Source organism: Cyprinus carpio, chromosome B23, assembly GCF_018340385.1.
Source record: "Cyprinus carpio isolate SPL01 chromosome B23, ASM1834038v1, whole genome shotgun sequence".
Classification (NCBI taxonomy): domain Eukaryota; kingdom Metazoa; phylum Chordata; class Actinopteri; order Cypriniformes; family Cyprinidae; genus Cyprinus; species Cyprinus carpio.
In genome coordinates this window covers 19,982,155-20,004,506 of record NC_056619.1, presented here as the reverse complement: position 1 = coordinate 20,004,506, position 22,352 = coordinate 19,982,155, and the positions used below count along the sequence as shown (strand labels likewise).

The 22,352-nt window shown below is 37.1% G+C and overlaps 1 long non-coding RNA gene across 1 annotated transcript; it reads left to right on the top strand.

Annotated features, from left to right (window-relative positions):
- The first annotated feature begins 7,245 nt into the window (after positions 1-7,245).
- On the top strand, positions 7,246-7,785 carry LOC122141958. Its single transcript, XR_006158237.1, has 2 exons — positions 7,246-7,575; positions 7,675-7,785. It is a non-coding gene; the product is annotated as an uncharacterized LOC122141958 (long non-coding RNA).
- The last annotated feature ends 14,567 nt before the right edge of the window (positions 7,786-22,352 follow it).

Genomic DNA, 22,352 nt, shown 5'->3' with positions numbered 1-22,352 from the left:
TTTTTTTTTGGGTGAATGAGAACATACACATTTATTGCACATCAAGCCTTTAAAGATTACAGAAGAGATTTTATGGGTGAATCTCATGAAAACACATCCAGGTCACATTTTAAAAGGATTTTTTTTTAAACTATTTTAAAATCAATTTTACCACCATTAAAGGCGTGTTCTTAACATTTTGTGTGACTGACCTGTATAAGTTCAACCTTTAAATCCAGTACTTAAAATCCAAGGTGATCTTATAGATCATGTAGGCCTTTATGTATTGTATGACAAGGCAAGGAAGACTATGTGTAAGTTTGACTTACACATTGGCCTTTTTAGTTTATCTCACTAGGCCACAGTTTTAACCAGTCCTGTTATTTAAGCAACATTACAAGTCAACAGTGCACCTCATTTTTAATGTCCAAACCCTCATTTAAACCCTGTGAAGACCATCTTTCTTGCCTCTGTATCATTACTGTTCTTCCCTGTTGCATTTTTATAGTCCATCCCTCTCTCATCCCTCTTGTTTTAGAATATGAATAATGTTGAGGAAAATTTTACTTGGATGATTTGTTGAAGATGTTTTATTTCACTTCTGTTTAACGTTAAGGACAAAGTAATAATTTAAATGGTTACATGAAAAAAAAGGTGTCTTCAAATTGTTAAATGAGTTCTGTGATGTTGCTAAATTATTTAAACGTAAGGAACCCAAGAAATGTATCATTTTGCAGTATGTGTTTGTGTGTTTGCACGTGTGCCAGAAAGATTCATGCTGATTTGTCAGATGAACCAATGTTTGTGACTGCAGTATGGGGTCATTATATTTCAAAAGGTGCTCTTATTTTAGTTTTTACATATTCATATTAATACTATATGTAGAGTCAATGTAGAGAGAAAAAGAAATGTTAAAAATCCACAGTGGTTGTAAATGCAAATGTTGCTGTTATCTCTCTGCTTCAAGTTTACTCATCCATACTACACCCTTTAGTCTTGAGTAAAGGAGATGCTTCATTATGTGATTACATTAGCTAAAATGCAGCATGTGAGGCTAATCATGAATTTGTTAGCATGGTTGCGCCCTTGTATGACTTAGCATTGTAAAGCTCCAAGCATTAAGTTTGATTCAGACCTAAATCTGCAATAATTAAGTGTTTTGCAAATGACCAATCAAACAAAAAGGATTTTTTGTTTTGTTTTATACTGTTACTGTTTAATTTTCTTTTTCTTTATTTTTTGCCTCATTGTATGTTAGCATGTATCTTCGTCTCAGTTTACTGAATGATCTTGATGTATTGGCTACGTGTGTTTTATGTCTTTTTGTGTGTGTGTTAAACACTTGGAAAAATATGCCACCTCCACACATTCCTGCACTCAAGCTAGTTTTGTCTGTAGCAGTGTCTTGAGCTAGAAACTGGTGTATCCTTAAAAATGGTGGTCTGAGGGCCTGCTATTGACCAAAACATGGAAGAGAGTCAGTCTTGTTTGTCGTTCATTATTTTGATGTATGAACATCCACCAGTCCAGTGGTCTAAAAACTATTGGCTTTAAAAGGAGTCCTGAATGTCTCACATGCTAATGTACCTGTAGCTGAAACGCTAAGTATCTTTTAGTCAGATATATTTTTGTTTTTCATGTCACCTCCTTTTAAGTATACAGATTTGAGACCACTACAATAACTGAAAAACAATTTACATTATGATTGTATGCATTTATGTTTGTGTGTGTGTGTGTTAGAGGCGCTTTATTAATAAGGCTGAATGAAGTTGAATTCTACCTGTAAGAGTGACTTATGCTAACTGTTGCCTACAGAGGAGACAAAACATACAAAGTTTTATATGAAAATGTGAGTGAAGTAAAATCTAAAATGAATAAAACAACTGTGTCCATCTTAATGTGAGCTTGTTGAGTTGCATTAAATTATCGTTATATATTAACAGTATTCATGAGGGAATCAAAATTACCTCGCTGAACAGGAACGGTCCGTTTTCAATTCAAATGTAAAAAAAAAATCAAAAATCAAAATAAAAATCAGCGCGGGGGCGCACCTGTTATTATTTTCCGTTAAAAAACTTTAAAATACACATTGGCCAGTGTCAAAAGAAATTGTTTATCGCTACTATACGTGTACTAAACGTGATGTGGTAATATAAATTGGTGTATCCAAGTCGTCCATCAGTCAATTTATTATACATATCACATGCTTTGATTTTTTTTTTAACAATTTTGAGGTAATTGAATTGAAATTATTTGGTAAAAACAATCATATTTATTTTGATAGAAAATCGAGTAAAGCTTTTTAAGAAGACTCTATTAGTGGAACTTGACACGTTTTGAGAGCAAACAGTTTAAGGGGACGAGTCACGTGATAAATTAAACTTTGCATTAAGCACAAAGCGTTCCGTTCCACTAGAGGGCGAAACTCTCTCATGAATGGAGAAGACGTAAGCAAATGTTTATTTAGTCGGCTTACATCCAGGGAGAACCTGCTGTTTCCCTCTCTTCATCATCAGCCATAAATCTTATGCTGCATGAGGGGATGAAATTTTCTGTCTTGTTCATTGTTTGCCCTTGTTCTCTGATATCTATCTATCTATCTATCTATCTATCTATCTATCTATCTATATTATGTCAATGTCAAAAATGAGGCCTACCAAGCCGTCCCAAGATTCTCAACCCGTCATTGTTTGCAGTCACCTTCTGTTTATTCACACCCCAGATGCTGACTGTAAAACCAGCAGAAACCGGCCCATCTTTCAGCTCAGCTTTCTCACTTTCAGACATTTATCACTTTAATGTTCGCACAAGACTGTTTTTGGTTCGAGAATATGAGTAATGATGATAGCATCACCGACATGCTGTGAAACCATACAGGGCTTTCAATAAACACATGAATGTCTCTAATATTCCACACAGTTATTCAGAATGAAAAAGGAAGGGATGGCCTGAGGAAAGTTGCTGACATCCTGGTGAGGAATTGCTTATTGGGAAATACCAGGCTTATGTCAACATTCAGTATGCTTTGTTGTGCATTTTTAATTTTAGCATTTTAAGGGTGGAGGGGGCATTAAGCCAGTGTCCGTTTATCATGCAAATTGAAGTTAAGGCTGTATTGTATCTGTTTTGGCGACTGCTAATAAAATTGCGACCATCTTTTCAACATCACTTCATGCCTTGCCTGGAGAACAATGAAATGTTCCTGTATCCCCTGAATGGGAGGAAACAGCTTGGTGGGTACAGTGACCAAATGCCTCTTTGTCTCAGGGGTGTCTGCATTGTCTTCCTGTATCCTTTAGCAGTAGAAAACATTGCCACTCACAGCCTAAAATACTGCTGAAATGTTGTGTTGTCCTTTAAGGATATCCCCAGTCACTGCTATTTGCTTTTCACTTACGATTTTGACGAGTTTTTGCAAAACATATGCATTTGTAAAACACTGACTTCGTTTCATTCTTAAGGAATACAATGACAGATTTTTGATTATACATATTTAAGGGAGTTATTGTGCTTTTTAATGTTATTTCTATAAATTGTAGTTATAAAAATCATCAATACTGCCAACACATATCACTTATTTCATATTTTTGCTGCATGTATGACACTAAAATCTCAGCACATACCAGGATCTGAGCAATAATCAAGAAACGGTAAGGGAGATTTGTCAGTCAGCCATCACTTCCTTGCTTGGCTTCACCATCGTGTCATGCTTCCAAAAGCTGGAAGACCCGAAGGAATGCAGATCGAGTAAGAACCAATGACTGTGCAATACAATGCAAAAAGTAAGGAAATGCCAAACTGTTAACAAGTATTTGCTGTATAACTAAACAGAATGATTTGAATAAGAACACTTGAGCATTCAGTAGCAGGTTTGTGTAGATAAGATGAAGAATGGGTAAGGAACACAAATAATGCTTTCAGTGGATTAACAACATCCTTTAATATGACGTGGCAGAAGCATGGGGAAAATGATTCAGAGCATCAGCCTTAAAATGTAAGACATTTACAGGAAAAAAAGTAATTGGCTTTGTGACCCTGACGTTTTTGAGTTCCTGACATTTTTCCTATTTTCGTTTCTTAATTATTATTATTATTTTAATGTGAGTTTTATTTGTTTAAACTCTTAAATAACTTTTCAGTTCCAGTTAATTTGTCTGTCAACACTAAGATACAAGGCAACCTGAAACGAAGACGTCCAATCAGAACACATTTATAGTTTAGTAGAGCATTAATTTGGACCAATGAGATTTCACTGTGGGCGTGGCTTCCCGGCGTACCGCAATACATAGTGGCCCTGTCCCAAATGGCGCACTTCATGTGGACTTTCGGTCTCGTGGACTTAAATTGCGCGTGCTCGCCGAGTCTACGAGTCCGTAGCGGTCCGTAAGCCATCCCATTCAGCATTTTAACGCTCTGAAGTGTGCTCAGCAGCGCCTCCTTTGTACCCTTGAAGCGGTCTCCCGCGAAGCCCGCATAGATGCAGGCTCCGCACACTTTAACTACCCAGGAATCCTTGCGAAATGCCAATCAGACAACGGATGGGAGGAGATTTCGCTCAAAGCAATTGATGACATGGCTGAGAAGAAAATATTTAAGTGTAGGTATCATTATGGTTTTTAATAATAAATAGTATAGTGAATAAATGAAATAATCATAAATAAAAGACATATGAAAGCACGTATTTCTGTACATTTCGAAATAAGGTGCATTAAAAGTCAACAAATTCTTGATTTATATGAATATTTTAATTAAAAACGTTTCTCCACGAACTATTCAATAAAATTCTAGTGCATTTAATCTATTAAATAACAGCAGAGTGAGCGAGTTTTTGGATATGGTAAGACTAAACTTATTTTAGTGAATAAAGTACCACGTTCAGCTTTTTTAGGGTGGGTAAGTTACACAAAATTTAATTTTTTCCTTGCTTCTAGAAAATCCTCAATCTATACCCTGTTGAAAAAACCAGCATATACTGGTTAGGTATGTTTTGACGCTGGGATGCTGGTTTATCCTGGTCATGTGCTGGCAAAGGACCAGCATAAACCAGCATCTCCGCGTCAAAATATACCTAACCAGCATATGCTGTTTTTTTTCAGCAGGGTATTCTCCGTAACAGCTTCATGTGGCCGTAAACATTTAAATTAACCTGGCTTTAAGCACTATGCATCGTTAAAGTTTCACTTTATACCGTGACTCAGCCAGTAAATGTGGTGTTTACATGAAATAATTGTAATAGTTTACCTTACAAACCCAGAGTCTCTGCATCAGCAGGAAAGCGGATAAAATGAGCATCTTCCATTTGAAGACTTGTGTTGCATTTCAGGGCAAAACAAAAAAACATCATCGACCAACAATATAAAATGCAGGAAACTATTAATTGGTTATTCTACAATTAATTGTATTACAAATTATACTAAGACTGAAAAATACTATAAATTGATAAGCTGTTCGGCGTAATGACGTATAATGTCTCCGACAGCACAATGTAGTTCCATTTAACAACTTGTTAGCAACCGTCTTTTTTAAGAAACATATCAGTTTAAAAAAACACGAGTGGGGTGTAACTGATGTGTTTTATGTCGTAGAATAAAATGTGTAAGTATCTTGAGCCTGTGTGAACCACAGACCTTATTTTAGGGATTTAATTAACCAAAATCCCATTCAAAAAACCCATTGACTCTGGGACATGGAACCGGAAGTGCTAAAATGCTAACTCGCTTCTGGGTTTTTGCCTACAAAGTGACATCATAGTACCACTCTATATGGCCGCACCCTATTGGGACAATGGCAGCTTCACTTTTCTTCAGTGGAAGTGAATGAAGGTGCGTCGTCCATCTTTTTTACAGTCTATGCTATGAACTGTTTAAATCATCTGAATAGACTGTTGGTGTCCCAGTCACTGTGCATCCCACAGTCTCTTCCCCTATGCTGCGATATTTTATGTTGCTTTTAAAAGCATTCATTGCAAAACATTGTTGATAAATTGGATTATTGTGCATTTCCAACATTTTCTGCTGTGTTCAGCGCATTACACTTGTCAAAAATAGTTACTACAGAGAAGCACAAGCTGCTTAATTTCCATTTGTACATACTAGTCAAATTTTCAATCAAATTTTATGCTACTTTTTGAGTAGTAATCCCTTGCTATAACCTGGTCAATGAATTAAGCTTGTTGTGATGCCAAAAGAAAGACATTTTTAGACTGAAGTGAAAGTTAATTGGCTCAGGCTGTTCTTACAAAGTTTCAAAACAGCTGGTTGACTTTTACAGTTTGGACTTATTTTTTTACGATTCAGCGCTACTGTGTATATTTTTGCTATTAGTGTGACTTGACTAAAAATGAGTTATAGATCACAAGTTCAGTGGCCAACAAAGCACTATGCTATTTAAAGGGTTTCATCAGCGTGTATCTAAAAAAGATCAGCCAGTAAAACAATGCTTTCTGATCACAGCCAGCTCAGCATCATTAGTGCTTCACAAAGTCTGATGAACCACAATGATTTCCTTCATTATCGCAGCCTGAGGGAATTCTGTAATTCTTACGAAGAGAATGATAAAACAATCTCCCATTGACGCCATTGCACTCCAACAGCCACACTCAGAATAGATTTAACACCTCCCTCTGGAACACAATGAATGGAGGAAAACTTAACGTGAGGAGAGAAGCAAAGCTGTAAAAATGTGACTCAAGAATGATGGAAAGGTACTTTTTGCCATTTTATGCACTTGTAAAATGAACAAGCATGTTAAGAACCTGGCAGAAAGAGGCTAATTGATCAGTGGAAAATAGTTTCTTGCCGAAAAAAAAAACCCCTTAAAAGTAGGTTGAATGTCAATGTTGGTGATTTTTCTGTTCAGTTTTAAACTTTTCAAGTGTTATGAATTTGTCCACAGAGCTCAAATACAACAGGACCAAGCATATATGACTTAATTATTATTAGTGGTTGATAGAGTGCAATTTTAGTATTATTTAAATACTGATAGTATTTGTTAATATCTTGAATTAGCTTTTTTGGTTTTCATTTTGCTTTGTCTTAGTAATTTTATGTGCTTTCATCATTTTTAGTAGTTTTAGTTTTTTTTCTAAATATTTTTTATAGCATCAATTATTCTTTATTTCACTTTTAGTAATTTTTTTTCTTCAAAATAAACTTATTTCCGTTAGTTGCCAAATCAGCATTTCTACTTCTAATAACTTCTAAATTTTTAATCCAAATTTTCTATTTTATTTATTTGAGCCTTATTTTATTTACCAGAAACTATTTTTAACAGTTTTTATTATTAGTATAAGTTAACAATACAAAACTGGCTAGAGCAAGAATCACTATTACATTTGATCTTACATTAGAGTACTAAATATATCTTAACCGCTAACAACCATTTGTTGCTTTGTTTGTTTTATTGTCCCTTGTGGTTATAGCAACATTTGAACTGTTGTTGACTAAAAATTGCTGAATGGCTGTTAGAACTTTCATTTCTTCTTAGCATCTTAAATAGAATATGATTAAGTCACACATAGTGTCAAACCAAATTCTGTGTATATTTTTTCAGAAATATTCCCTTAGCAAGCAAAGGCAGCTGTGAAAGGAAGTTGTGGTAAGTTACATTTCCTTTTCCAAAGAAGATTTCGGTTCTGTGGGAGCAGAAGAGGGGCTAGTAGCAGATATTGTCGTAATGTACTTCCTCATTTTGCAGGCAGAGGGAATCACACATTGACGACCCACCCATATGATGTAAATTGTGGTTGATCTGGAGCACTGAACCCTCATGTCACAATGGGAGTTCCTGTCACATTACTGACAAAAGTATGCACATCAAATCCCAACTTACCATTGATTATGTTACAGTATACATTTTAAAATGATCTTTGTCCTATGAGTTGTTTGTGCGATGCAGCAGAGGTACTACTAAACCATACAGCAAGAACCATATGAAATCAATTATGTCATACATTTGCAGGCACACAGCCATCGTGCAGGAAAATAAGAGAGGAACTTAACAAAAGCAGAACATGACAACATAGTCAAGCTGTTCCAAGAGGTCCCACAAAACAGCTGCACATCAGCTGAAGAAAAGTTTCTTAAAAAGAAACAGGTTTATAGTGAAGAGTTTGTTTGAAAGAATGAATGTCTCAAAAACATCTTTCGGTCATATTTAACCCCCCCCCAAAAAAAAAAACAATTATTTAGCGTTTAAATTATTGTAGGACCATTCAGTTCTAAAATAATTAAAAATTAAGCTTATTTTCTGTTACACACATTGATTTTTAACATCTTTTTATATCACTCACTGCAAACTACAGTCTTCTTTGTTTCACAGCGATTTGCCTGCTATGCTCCAAATGTATAAATTCTTGTGTAAATTGTACCTTGCTGGGAAGAGGTCTTTTTTCTAACCATTTCTCACTGGTTGGAAAAAAATGTTGCCTCATATCCGTTTACATCAGTATTCCTAGCCATCTCTTTCTTTGTAGTTTTTCATGAGTCTCCATGCCTCCCATTGTTCTGACAACATTGATGTGTAAACACTCGTGGTGCTGAAGTGCCTTTTGAAAACAATACGGTTGTAATCTCTTCCAAATATTTTTTACATTACCTAACAAATGACATCTTCATTTCCAAAGGAAAACAAAAGAGGTCACAGTAAATTACATGTTAAAGGTAAATCTAACTCACCCACTCACATTTTTCATGAAAAAGCTAATTATTTTATACATAATCCCTTTTTAAAGTGGCTCTCGTGAGACATATCATGGTCAACTCACTCTCCTGTAGATCCCCAGACACAGAAGGGACATGCTGACATCATGCAGATGAATGATGAGAGAGGTATGTAATTAACTACAGTATATTGGAAGTCATACCCTGAGCCTTTTATGGTCTGCTAGAGGGAGACCTCAGGAGACACGACCAACGGCAACACTATCAGACTCTCCCGAGTTGTTTGAAGGTAACTTAAAATCAACATTATTTACTTTCTTAACCCAAAATCCTGGGCCCATATTTGTGAAAAATCTTAGTGCTAAGAGTTGTGTCTCCTTGTAAGAAAATTCTTAGAAATGTGGGTGTTTCCTCTTAGAATGAAAAAAAAGATCCTAGTAAAGAAAAAAGTAATTCAGAAAGCACCTTAACCCTTAAAAGAGCTCTTAAGGTCCAAAATTGTTAGGAGTACTGACGAAGACTTTTAAGAGGCTTAAGAGTTTCTTAAGCAGTAGAGAAAATCAATGACACCTGACGAGGGAGAAGAAATGCATATTTGCACACAATGCATAAGACGCTACACATTAGATGGTGCAGGGATCATGTTTGTGACCGATGTTATTGGAGACACGCTAACATCTCTGACACAGTTTAAAAATGCTATAGTGCCAGAAATTAAAGTAATCACTATGGCCATGTTCACACTGTCAGTTTTAAGGATTGACAACCGCATTTCCCTACAGTCTCAAAATGTCCAGTTCAAACAGCAGCATACTTTACAGTATCATCTCGAATACTGTCTGTGTAAATGTGCAATGAGAGTCAAGCCCGTATAGGCTATGAACGCGTCCTTTTCTGCATCTCGCGCACGACACTGAATTTTAGTCACGCACAGAACACAAAACTGACGGAAACTGCTCCAGTCCAGTGGAGAAAACTGTGACTGGATCTAAAACCTTCAGATGATATACAGCTTATTTCTCCATCGCTGTAAATTGCCCAGAATGAAACCACACATGAGCGGCTCTCTCGCACTGTACTACAAGTTGTCCAGTTCATACAGCACGTGTTTTCTGAGATTGAAAATAGACGGGTGTGAGTTTGGTTATAGAATGCAGTTGTCACCTCCGTAAATAACTGTAGGCTATTGTGTGAATGTAACCGTGTTAAGGACTCAAATACAGGACTGACAACTGTATTCTGCTGCTGTGTGAACGTGGCTGTACATTAACATATTTGGCAACTGGAAAAATGCAACTTTGCAGCAGTGATGATTTTGGTCTGTCATAACTTTCTACAAGCAAAGTGATCACACAAACAATTACAGCACTTTCAGAACTTTCAGACACACTTTCTCTGTTTAAATCTAGATTAAAGACATCTATTTGGCCAAGCATTCAAATAGTGCATCTCAAAATTTTGGACTGCAGTTATATCTGATCAAATGCGCATTATTATTATTTAGCTTGGGTTAAACTAATTAATTTTACTTGGTTGGAAAAGGAGCTACGCTAATTATGTCTCTATTTGTTTCTCTGTTTTGCCACAGGATTTACATTCCGTGGTTACTAGGATTTACACAAGCTTCAGTCTGGATCCAGAACACCTGAAAAGAGATGATGCCAACCCCTCAGAGGACCTCAGATGATGCTAACCCTGAAACAACATACAGACCACCAAATTTTGCTATAAGTTTGATTGCATCGTATAATAATTGCTGTTAATAGTGTTCATCGTCTGATTACATCTTTAAAGGGTTAGTTCACCCAAAAATTTAAATTATGTCATTAATGACTCACCCTCATGTCGTTCCAAACCCGTAAGACCTCCGTTCATCCTCGGAACACAGTTTAAGATATTTTAGATTTAGTCCGAGAGCTTTCTGACCCTCCATTGAAAATCTATGTACGGTATACTGTTCAGGCCAGGACCAGCAGACTGAAGGACAGCTTCATTCATCAGGTTGTAAGGAAGCTAAACTCGCTCCCGAACTTGCCCCCACTTCCCTCTTCTGCCCCAGGCACCACTGAACTATGTACCCCCCCCCACCCCCCCAACAGGTCCCACATACCCAGGTCCTTCCACTCCCCCGTCCCACTAAAATGCGGTGACATGCACTAGGTACTTTGTGCAGTATTGGTCTGCTCACTACCTCATTCAGTATAGAACTGACGTCATTCTACTACCTCTTCAGTCAGTTTAAATAAAAGAACCACTCTCTGAGCCCTTAGTCACTTTAATCAGACTGAATAAGCTTTTTTGCACTACAATCTTTTTATCTGCACTGTTTGTTCACTTCACTGGTTTGCACTCTATCTGCCATGTGCCTTGCGCTGCTTTATTTAACTTTATTTTTATAATTTTTGACATGCCCTTATTTGTATAGCTGTATTTTATATTTTATATTTAATCTGTATCTATCTGGATTTTTAGGCTCTACTGTTAGTGGTATCTGTATGGACCATGGGTCTGAGAGTAATGCAATTTCAATTCTCTGTATGTATGTGCTGTACATGTGGAAGAATTGACAATAAAGCAGACTTGACTTGACTTGACTTGATAGGTAGCATCTCCTCACTAAGATGAAAGTTTCTCCCTGCGTCTCAATGTTCATACTAACCATCATAAATAGTATGTGAGATTAGAATAAGTGTGTCCCAAAGCATAGTATGTTGAAAAGAGTATGCCAAAAGTCCCCGAATGGTCTACTATTTCAGGTCGATTTTTGAAGTGGATCTGTGAACAATCTAATGGCTAAAATTGCCAACAATCCATTGCGCTTTGGCGAAGGATTCGGTCCAGAACTACAAACAAGAATAAAACGCATTAGAAAAACTACAAATGTAGCAGATGCGCGCGATCGATGGTTAGGTAGAGACGTTTACAAAAAAGGGTTTGAGTTACTTTAACCTGGTAAAAAATATTTATTTATTGTTATCCATTTTATATTTCATCTGCAACAGCAATGTGAACTTTAACAAACAAACACATCATCATTAACTCTCAAAATCAAAAACACGCAAAAAACAAACAAACAACCCACCAATAAAGACCCACAACTGGCATATCAAAAATCTACATATTTTCTCTCCAGTACGATAGGAAGTTAAATGAAATGAAATGTGGAGGATGTTAACTGTGGCAAGATGATTGACAGGCCAGTTTACAGTGACAGGGTGCGTGTAACAGGTACAACAGAGCGGTCCTTTAAAGATGCAATTGTATGACTTTATAAAAATAAAGCTTGCCTACTCTTCTACTACACACTCAAAAGTGTGTACTTTTTCTTCACCAAAAGGGTACATACTTTATTTTACAATTTGAGTAAAAAAAAAAAAAACATGGGGTTAAAGGGATAGTTTCTATGTACAAGGGATAGAAATTTCTGTCATTAATTACTCACCCTCATGTCATTCCAAACCCGTAAGACTTTTATTCATCTTTGGAACACAAATTAAGATATTTTTCATGAAATCCGAGAGCTTTCTGACCGTCCATAGACAGCAAAGCAACTACCACGTTCAAGGCCCAGAAATGTAGTAAGGGCATCGTTAATTTTATGAAGTGACAAGAATACTTTTGGTGCCCAACAGGAAAAAAGATTACTTTATTCAACAATGTCCTCTCTTCTGTGTCAGTCTTCAACGAGCGTTGACCTGAGAACCTCAACGCATGCGTGTGCATTCCATTGTGGTACTCTCGTGAATGCGCATTGAATACTGACATGGAAGAGAAGAAATTGTTGAATATAATCTTTATTTTTGTTTATGTTTGTTCTTTGCGCATAAAAAGTATTCTCATAGCTTCATAAAATTTAGGTTGAACCACTGATGTCACATTGACTATTTTAACAATGTAAAAATAAACTTTAAGTATTAAAACCTACATAATTAGGTCTTTCTTCTGGTATGTACCACCCACTTTTTATAATTCAATCAGTTATCAATAAATATGAAGAAGCACCATCCTACACCAAAATATGGCACATTACAAAAGAAACAGATTTTGAATGCCGTTTTAAAAACACTTGTGATTATGACTCGTTAGCTAAAGGCAAAGAATTACAATTATCCTTATTTTTTGGCAACAGTTTCATAGAAACTCACTGAACTCTTTCCCTGTGTCAATCTCTCAGCGTTCCTCTGCTATCTGAGATGTATCCTGCCACAGGTGTGACCTTGTTTTCGGCAGAAACGTTGTGTTATGAGCGATACATCTGTTGCCTCTTCAGCATACACTTCAAATTAGCTCAACACTCTTCTATTTACAGGACCTGAGTGCATCTGGGTGCTCAGGGGCCTCGTCTGACATGAATTGTGCACAGTGATGTCAGCGGAAAACTGTGGTGTTACTGAACAGAGTTTTGGGTGGGGGGGTGAAGTGATATCATCTCATTAATGCTTTGGCCATGAAATCATTTCAGTGCATGAAGAGCTTTGCATCGTGGGGTCACATAGAAAGGGAGTGCTTGGTGTTTGCACATTGTAGGGAGAGATATGGGTAAAGGGAATGCTGGGAAGGAGACTGTGGTGCCTGTAGGTCCACTGATCTCATCTTTAAACGTCTGTCATCATGCTGATGTCGGTCGATCAAGCCTTGATCATTCTGTAAGGGAGGAGAAGACAAATTAAGAGTGAGAATCTGTGGGAGGGAGGAAGCGTTCATGAGAAGACATTATCGTGAGAATGTGTAAGGGTAGATTTTTTGTTTCTCAGGGTTGCTGAAGGCCTTCACACCATCAGGGGGAGTGTGGTCAGTTTGGGTGTAAAGGGTAGATGACTGTGGCTTGTCATTTCTGACTTTCATGTCTGACCACATGAGCTAGTTTATCTGACATGTGATACACTCTAGATTAGAAGGAGAATTTTCAGTATCTCAAGGGTTGCTAGACAACATTATTGAGTGATTTAAGATGTTAATGGTTTGAAATCAACAACTAAGGGAGGTAAAGATGGACAGATGAAGATACAGGCAGGGTAAGAGGTCACCACCGAGTCACACAAGAGCTGCTCAGTGATGAGAGATAATATATTCTGTTAAATGATAACACATCCCAATGCGTTCAATACCCAAATGCTTCCATAAAGCTTAAAACAGAAAAAAAAAAAAAACTTTTCAGATTAAAACTGAAAAGCGTACTTGGAATGAATATGAAAACTTTTTATTTTTTTGCTTTTGTTTACTCTATCGTCATGAACTGATCACCAACGCAAAATCAGATCTGGTGAAATCCGACCACATGAAGTCACAGGAGATGCATTTAAGATCCCTGTTAATACCAGGTGTAAACAGCAATCTGAATCTCAGATTACCTGAGACGGATGTTAATACCCGGGGTAAAATGACAACAGTGCAAGTTGTAGAGATGCAGAAAAACGAGAAAATCACCCCACAAGAGGCCCATTCATTCAAGTCACATGAAATCATTGGAAACACAGAGAAAGATCATGCTGAGGGATGGGATATATAGAGGAGTGATTCAGGGTGAAGGGACTGTTTCCTGTGTGCTGCAGAGGGAGAAATCAAGCCCTCCGGGTCAAGAGAAACAAGAGGCTCAAGTGAGAGTAGGAAAACACTTGTTTTTTGAAGGGCAATAAGGAAGTGGTTTCTGTAGAATTGGAGATACAGAGGAAGCACGTTTCCTCTTTCCTATATTTCTCTTCATGGCAACAGTTTCCTGGAACAAAAGAGAACCAAAAAAATTATTTTAAGAAAATCCAGTTATTTAAATATAACTGGAAATATTTGTTTTCCTCGCTAAGAATTAGTGCATAAAGTAAGAGCAGGTTAATCTCTGTGTTGAACCCAGTGTCTTAATTTTCTTGAGTGCACACTTGTTTTTCACACTCTCAAAGAGCTGCTCATAAATTTAGCACCCTGGGCGGTGACAACAGACCTTCGTTAGTTTTCCCACAAGGACACCTGTTGTGTTTAGTTCGGCAGTGTTGATTTTGCTGTGGGATTCCTGTTTTGGAGTAAATGGAGAGGGGCAGAGCTTTAATGCCAGAGGGTGGGTTTTGATTGTGATATTATAGCTAAAAAATAGATATAGTTTAATATATAGCTAACCAAGAAAGCATAGTTTGTGAATTGTACAATCAAACTTTATATAATTTATAATATAAGTTTTTTTCATATTTTAAATTATATTTTAATCATATATTTATTTAATTTAAAATGGTTTATCATGTTTATTTCTAAATATTAAGATAATTATTATAATAATATAAATGTATGTATTTATGAATTACATATATGTAATTATATATACAGTATATATATATAGTTTGTATATTTTTATTTAGTTGTAACCTATGTGACCTATCATTATGAAAATCTATCATGGAGAATGTAATTTTCACACAGGATGTGTTTTACTATTTCAAGATTCTCACCCAAGTAGGATATTTCAGAACAACTTGTAGGTGTTGAAAATGATCACACACAAGTTTACAGTGTAATGCAAATCATCTCAGAACAGAAATAAGTGCATCGACCATAAGACCAGCATGCTTTCGAAGTTTATGTATCTTTAATTGAACTCAGCGTAGAGGAAGTGTTGTGTTAAACACATTCAGATGTGAACAGATTTACCACTAAAGTCTGTACAACAGCCAGTGAAAAAAAAAGAAAAAAAGAAAGACAGACACTAGCAGGACAGCCACTGTTTCCGGTCTCTAATGTGTTGATTTGTCCAGCAGCTCTCCGGTTCCATTACATCCCAGCAGGAGATACTAACCAGGTTACTGGTGGGAAAACATGCCCAGCATGGGCCTGAGAGGTGACAGTGGGTCCTGAGGGACGACTGGGTGTCATGATACCCTATGGCTTCTTCTGTAGGGATCCCCTGCCTGTAATTAATTACCATTTGCAGTGAGCTCATAATGTTATTTATAGAGTCTCCCAGGACAGGGGGCTTGCAGAGGGGGGATCATGTTATGCTCTTTGAGAATAAAGGACATCTGGGCTCTATGCCTTGAGAGTGTGCTTTAAAACATAATTTTACCACAACTATGATGAATGTTTGTAGTCATGGGAATGGAAGCGAAGCGTTTGTATGAACCGTATGTTTTTGCAAAAGCACGCCAGTGTCCTTGGCTAACATTTATAAACCAATGAGGCCATCCATCCTTCAATCTACTGTAAATAACATTCCTCACATCCTCTAGAATTAAAAAGCTCCGGTAATTACCAAAGAATCCACCCCGTTTTACGATCGTGGATTACCTCCCTTCATCGGTGCACATAAATCAGCGGACACAGAAATCCCCATATCAGCAAATGTTCTGCATGAGTAAGACCTCATCAGGATCGGTTCTTAATTTAATCATGGACTCTTATTTGTCTTGTAATGCTGTCCTGGTGAAGTTGTAAACCGTAGATGGGTACAGAGTGGGGGATTGTGAAAGGCATGGCTGGAATTTAGGGTCAATGCACTGCTGCTCACCGTGACATGATTTACTGCCATCTTGGAAGCGGAGATTTAGGATAAAGCACCACCAGCCGCCCAAACTCTTTTCTCTCCTTTGCACTGCATCGCCCGTCACCTCTGCCCGCCTGGCTGGACGGTCAACCGCCATACCTCTCAAAGAGATGTATCTCTCCCTGGGTTTCATCTCAGCAGTGAGATTTCATGGTGCTAGGCTGCCCTGGGTACTCATTTATCTCACTCTCCCAAACCAGGCCTGACAAAACGAATTCCTGAGGACTTCAGAGGAAGGGCTCGAATCGCTGCAGATTTATGCTATACTCCCATGCTGGCCGAATTCCGGAGGAACTGATAAAACAATTTCAATGGCAACCCAATATCGCCTACACAGGATCCAGCTTAGAGGGAGTGGCTTTTAGCCACTATAAATTCTGAGGCGGTAATTCGAACTGGCTTGAGATGTTAGGGTTTGTTCCTGAATAGTTAGTGGCCTTTCACAGGTAACAGTACATTACACATCCAGACCATCCAAAGCACATGTTCTTCTCTTCTCTGTCTAAATACAGGAAACTCAACTCCAAAGAAAAATCCATTGAGATTTCCAGAGAAATACTGTTTAAGCTGTGAGACGTGCTGGGTGTTAAACTGGAATGGAAAGATAACATGCATATAAAATGAATCTGAGTTTTACCATATTATTTTTTTTCAGTGGTGTTTAACCATGCAAAATTTGCTACCATGATGCTAGGCTGTTGCTACGCAGCTGATAAGCACATTGCTATGCAGTTCCTAGGGTCTACTTGTGGTTTCTAGGTCGTTGCTTACTAGCTTACTAGATTTGAGACACTGACGTCGCTAGTACAAATGACGTAAAAAACAAATGTTTTTTTGATAAAAGCATCCCCTAAATGCTGTTCATTACACAAGTTGGAGTCAGTTTTTTGAAGGAATTAATTCTCAGCAAGGTTGCATTAAATTGTTTAATTTTATTCAGCAAAGTTGCGTTAAATTATTCAAAAGTCACAGTAAATACTTTTACATGGACATATTTTTTAACACTCTTCGTCAAAGAATCCTAAAGAAAATATCACATCCATAAAATATTATATTAAGCATCTCATTGATTTTCAGTGGTTTCATGGGCACCAAATCAGCATAAGGAAATGTAAGTTTCCTAATGTAATCTCTTTAACATCATTTTAGTTTTAAATCATTCATTCATATTTATTACATATCTCACTCAGCAACTAATATAAACATTAAATTCACCATTACACCATAATATCACATTTTAAAGCATAATATTAATTTCCCCATGTGTAATTGACACTAAAAACAGGAACAACTAATCAAAACAGTCGTTATATTAAATCCGGTTACCATATTTGAACTTAATGATCCAGAAGTGTTAATGTATGATCTGTGTGGTGTGTTATGGCTGGGAAATGAATGATCTTTCTCATTTCCTTCCCACCCATCTCCATCAACATCTGAGGTGGCACAAAGCCTGAATAGTCCACACTTAATCTATAGATCCTGCATTTACAAGTTTTAATATGAGAAGTGGTGTTCTCACACAGCAAATGATGGCAGGTGGAACTTGATGTCACTGCACTGTCAAATTAATTTTCAGTATAAATTTGTTAGACTGAAATGTGCGGGTAAGTTGTAAAGAAAACAGTTGCCAATGTTTAGTCTTCACAAAGGATCCCGTCTCATGATCTCTGCCATGGTCTAAATTGTTTAACATAATTGGTTATGGATATAGCTGATGAAATGAAATGCTAGAGGACATGGAGTAAGATGAGCACAGCACATATACACTCACCAGAAAATATGCACTCAAGTTCTGTCTTCTCGCAGGGCTTGAATTGAGGCATGTAGGGTTCATTTAATTAATCATTCCCTCAGGGTTTCCTCCAGTGCGTTCATCTCAAACTCAAGAGCTCCAGTGCTTCATGATGAGGGGTTTCCTGGGGAGTGAGAGGTCATAGGTTTCTCTTTAATGTATAGTCACACTCTTCCCTATTAGGTAAATCAAAAATATATGCTTTGTAAAGGGGGCTGAAATTTGGCTTTGGCAAAAAAAAAAAAAAAAGTAACACTTCAGAAAACAACTAAAGTGTTTTGGGAAAGGTCAGAAATGAACCAGTGCTCTAGGCAAAAATGCCACTAAAAGTAACAAAAATGTGCTAGACATTTAAAATATGGGAGTAAAAATCCCCCCATATGTGTTAAATAAACATATGTATCTATTGAATATATAAATAAATGTGTTTATTTCTATTTTAAAATTATATGTAATACATGCAGCTTTGGTGAGCATAAGGGACTTACCAAAAATCTTACCAACCCCAAACTTTTAAACTTTAATGCATATACATATTTCAGTCATGACAACTCTTTTGTAAAAAGGATTGTAAAATCTTTATTAACGTAAATATATTGTGCGTAGGTTGGGTCTTGGCGGACTAGATTTGCTACGCTGCTGCTGTGGAGCAAGTAGACTTGCTTCTGTTAAATGCTCAGATCATAATATTAAAAGGAAACATGATGCTGCTGCTAGAGAGAAGAAGATCCCCATAGCAGATCAAGACAGGTGGTGCTGGGGAGGCGGTGGGCTAATATAAGGACAAGCATAGTGTGCAGAGTAGACCATAGACTGTATAAAAACATGGACATAGTGTCCGTGACGTCACCCGTAGGCTTCCGAAGACAATTTTTGAAGCTCAAAGTGGGTGGAGGCGGCCGTCACCATCTTGGCAGCGTGTCACCGCACGTCGCTCCCGGATAATTGAAAATGGGCAAAGAGGCAGGAGCTGGTTGCTGAAACCACGCCCACCTAGCTCGACGGCAGTGTCAGCAGCGGCAATCTACCTGTCACTCAAGTGGCCACGCCCTTAATTATCCAAAACTTTAAGGCTTAATATAATTTAAACGGATGAGTTATAAAAAAACATCACCCCCCTCACAGTTATCATGAAGGGCAAAATTAGCTATAATTTTATAATTTTATAAATATGATTGGCTTGAAACATAACAGAATGTAAGTAGAGTTTCATGGCTGACTGAACTATTCATTTAAAAAGTCCCATATAAAGCCAAAACATGCTCCTAAAATTCAGTCTAATGGGGCAAATATGCTTATATTATTTTATTTTTATAAAAATAATTTCTGACCTGGTTTTAGACCAAGTACCTGGGTTCAAAAGTAACAATTCAGGCGACTCACACTTCCATTTGTTGTCCCAGTCTTTAAGGACATCTTTAGAAAAGGAGGTAAGGCAAAAAGAGGGCGAATGAATTGTCAAAGAGCCATTATTGTCACTTAGACATAGCAGGTGGCAGGTAGCCTTAACCATCTTGAGGGCACTGAATTTTAAAGGTTCTAAAAAGTCATGCTGGGATAATGAGGGCGGATTGGCTCACTGTCTCTACCCAGCATGGATGCTCTCTGGGTGTACTAGATGTTTGGAAATAACTGGTGCTGGTGGAGGCTATCCCTATAATGATGAGCTGAGGAATTTCAATAATGAAAAGTAATTAAATATTAAGAAACACAAGAAAAGACTTCAAAGCCTACAGTGGCATTTAAGGAATGTTGATTGAAATGGTCACAGCATTAAATTCATACAAAGAGCTGGAAGTAACAATAGCAGATTTTTAATGCAAATTCTGGTATTTAAGTGAAAATGTGAGTACTTTTACACAGTAAGCCTTCTGTCCAGTCTAGAGAAATTAATTAAATGGGTGAGCAGTGAAACAATCCCTTTTGTATTGTTTTATGATCTGCTTTCATTTCTTTTCAGCGAGGAATAAAACACTATTTAAAATACCCAAAAACAGCAAATCTAAGCAAAATTAAAAAGAAAACTTAATAGGAAATCTTACGCTCTATGACTGTTCAAAAAGTCCCAGAGCATTTCTTGGAAAACAAATGGAGGACTTTAAGAATTTACACTGTAGTTATTTATAACAGCATTGTTTGCATTCATAAGAGTTTTAAAAATAATAATGGATAGTTTTTATTGAAATGGAAGCAGAACTTCCCTTCTGAGCTCCAATGATCTGTGAAGTTTCCATTGTGTAACCTTGGTCACCAGACGTGTTGAATGGCCTTTCAGGATAAGATAAGGCCAAAAAGCTAGTATTCAGCCATTTATCTTTGGCAAGTGTCAGCTACGTTGACTACATGTCCACTTCACTTAATCTAGATCGCATTCTTTAAGGCTCTGTCAAACTGTGATATGGTCCTCCTGAGGTCACCAGGCTTATAACCTCCACACTAGGGTCAGAAAAGGTCAAAATATCATGCTTTACCACATCCTGATCCTTATTTAAATCTTGATTTGATGACACATTACAAAATACCATGTTGACAAATGATGCTCAAAGGTCACCTTTTCTGTAGGGATGGATGATACCACTTATTTTCTTTTTGACCCAATACCGAGGATGATCAAGGCCATTATTGATTATTATAGCTTTACTTTAAGCCAAAAGTGTGGAATCATTAAATGTTTCTAATGGTGCCTATAATCATTATTATAGTATTTTTATTTGATAAAAAAATATATATATTATTACAATTTTAAAGAACTGTTTTCTATTGTAATATTCTAAAATGTCAGTCTTTAGTGTCACAAGATCCTTCCGAAATCATTCCAATATTCTAATTTGTTACTGAAGAAACATTTCTTATTAATGCACTGATGATAAAAAATGTTTCCTTGACCACAAAGTCAGCATATGAGAAGGACACAGTCTTCATTTAATTATAAATATAATCTGAGAACTCCAGACTTAAAGCTGAATTTATACTTCAGGATTGGTCCCCCAGTCCCTCTGCGTTTCACATAGTGTTCTGATGAATATGATATAAAACATGACTGCTGTATAGATTTTGTAATGGGATGTTAGTTTGCAAAAGCAATGAGGATGAGGACAGATATATAGAGTAATGTTGTAACTCTCTAGCATGCAGCACCTATGTTTATCTAATAGTTTTTCCCAAAACATTCCAATATGACTCCAGACATTAGAAAGAAAACAGAACAAAAAGGAGGGGGATACTGAGAAAGATATAAGAGAGAACATATATTCTCTACCCCTTCCTGCACTTTTTCATTTAAGTGCATGTCAGCTTGCATGTTTTTGCATGAGAGCACAGATACATTTGTGATCTGCTCAAGCATGTGACCTTACCAAAGGACAGATTCAGATAACATCTAGGGCCTATTCCCACCGTAACGCTATGACCTTATGCTTTCCTCAGCAAACAAACAAGTTGTGGTGCACCATGACCTACTCAGATGTACACAAAATCATACCACACACAGCAGTCTTGACAGAATTCAGAAGAGATCAGTATAACTTTCCATTACACAAAGACAAGTTAGGTCACTTTGCACCACACAAATTTAACACTTTGCCTATAACAGATTCTAAATGGTTGTTGCAAGGGTCAGATAAAATCTGTGAACGTTTTGTTTTGTATTGATATGATATGCTGACAGTACTACACTCCTTTTCATAGCTGAAAGCAAATTAGGCTCAATTATTTAATAAACAAAAGTACAAAATGTAAGTAACTGTGGAACATTGTAAATTATGTTATTCCAATTCTGTAACATTTCTGTGGAGTTCTTTGCACAGAGATTCCATGTGGGCCTGGTCATTGCTGTACCACGTCTATATGTAGTTTCTAGTCTTTGTTGAAAAATTCTAAAAACTTTGAAAAGAATTAAAGTTTTGTGTCCTTTCAAAGTCTGGTCTGTTTTCTGTCACCTCAGATGGAATTTAGTTATCTTTGCAGGGGGGAGAGCTAGGGAGGAGAACTTATTGCCTAATTTATAGGCATAAACTTTGTCATAAAATGTAAGTTTTCCAAGGCACAGCCATGACTGAAGGGAATCTCCCAGGGATTTAAGTCTCACTGCACAGAAATGCAAGCTAGGCCTCATTATATTAGACCTGGACATCCTCCAATGGATGTGAACATTTAAGCTGACATTCACACCCTCCCTGAAGTTGCGAAACGGACTCTGGCATTCACATACTCTCACGTAAGAAAACTTTGTCTTTTCATTCACACAGACATTGCTAAGATTGGTTTGGTCAGTGCTTCCTCATTACCATGTGACCTTAGGAGACATACTCAGACAGACAGCAAGCAGATCCTATCTCTCGTAGACACATACACACTTTGTCTGCCTCGTTTTTCTCAACAATCATTCCCAGGAGAA